Raw genomic sequence first — 1,448 nt, 5'->3', positions numbered from 1 at the left:
AAGGAAACTGATCATGAAGGGTTATGTAGCTGTTCACTGTTATAGAATATGAGAAGTAATTTTACGCAATGAATTACTATTAACAAATAGTAATACCCCTAACGAAATTAAAATATATGTAAATACTTGATGTATAGATCTACTTATGATGTGTTTATTTTACTACAATATATTTAATAATGTAATGTCATGTAACTATTCACTGTTAATGACTATGAGAAATAAATTCGCAAAACGAACTACTTAACAAATGGTAATACCCTTAAGGAGTGTAAAGAATATGTAAACATATGATGTATATACTGTATGTTTACAATTATGTATTAACTTGTTATTGCTATAACGAAATATAGCCCGGCTAGCTCAGTCGGTAGAGCACGAGACTCTTAATCTCGGGGTCGTGGGTTCGAGCCCCACGTTGGGCGTTTATTTTTTATTTTCCCTCTACCTCCCGATGAGTTAAACATTTCAGGCTATTCCAAGTTCCGTTATTAAATATTCAATTACTGTTTTTCTATTATTTTATTTTAATATATTTGATAAAATTCTGATTGTGATGTCTTTCTGTTCCCTACAAGAAAAATTTCTGAATTGTGTTAATATTTTCATTTCCGTAGCTGTCGCTATGATTCATGTCGAAGTCCAGTAGCGAAATACACAATTAATTTTAGCCATTAAATTATTTCTTTGCATTTCAGCGTCTACGTAGTTTTTTGTTGCAGAAACTTAGACACAAATCACAATATTAGTATTGTAGGAGGTGACTCATATAAAATCGGGACTTTGTTCTGGAGCCAAACGCATCAATTTGGCATAGATTAGGTTTTAAAATAGGAGATATTGCTTATATTGCAATAGGTTTGCGTGCACCAGTGACCTCAAGAGCCAGTGGTAGCTAAGCAACTGGTAGGGTCTCCCTAGCTGGACAGGTATTGAAGTAGGTGTCAGACTAAGAGAGATACCCCTGGTTCTCCGGATTGGGGGGTTTTACGTAAGGCAAAACCCCCAATGGAAAATGACCAATTTGAAAGGATAAAGGTAAAAATTAAAGGAAACAAAAGATATAGATGGTTTTACTGTTATATTATCATTATTATTAAGATAAACCTCCAGAGAGTCAGGGACTCATCGAGGGAGGCCACATACTACATGCACTAGCTGTCATACTTGTTCTTGATTTCATTCACACACACAACATCCAGTGGAAATTCATTCCAATCACGCACCACTCTATGAGAGAAAAATGTAGATCTCACACTTCTTGCCGGCATTCATTCTCAGTTTCCAAGGATACCCTGTTGTCTATCTCACCCTCCATAAAATGAAAAATTCCATCACTTGAAATCTTCTTGTATGACCCTTTCACAAGTTTGTAAGACTCAATCATATCACCTTCTTTCTCCTGTTTGCTAATGTCTGCAGTCTATAAATTCTCAATCTGTCTTCAT

At 35.1% G+C, this 1,448-nt stretch overlaps 1 non-coding gene across 1 annotated transcript; it reads left to right on the top strand.

Annotated features, from left to right (window-relative positions):
• Positions 1-352: 352 nt before the first annotated feature.
• On the top strand, positions 353-425 carry TRNAK-CUU (transfer RNA lysine (anticodon CUU)). Its single transcript has one exon. It is a non-coding gene; the product is annotated as a tRNA-Lys (tRNA).
• The last annotated feature ends 1,023 nt before the right edge of the window (positions 426-1,448 follow it).

The sequence above is a fragment of the Typopeltis vanoorti genome, chromosome 18, assembly GCF_054136105.1.
Source record: "Typopeltis vanoorti isolate ZY-2024b chromosome 18, IOZ_Tvanoo_1.0, whole genome shotgun sequence".
NCBI lineage: Eukaryota > Metazoa > Arthropoda > Arachnida > Uropygi > Thelyphonidae > Typopeltis > Typopeltis vanoorti.
Note: the sequence above shows the minus strand (reverse complement) of the source record. Positions and strands in the feature narration are given on the sequence as shown.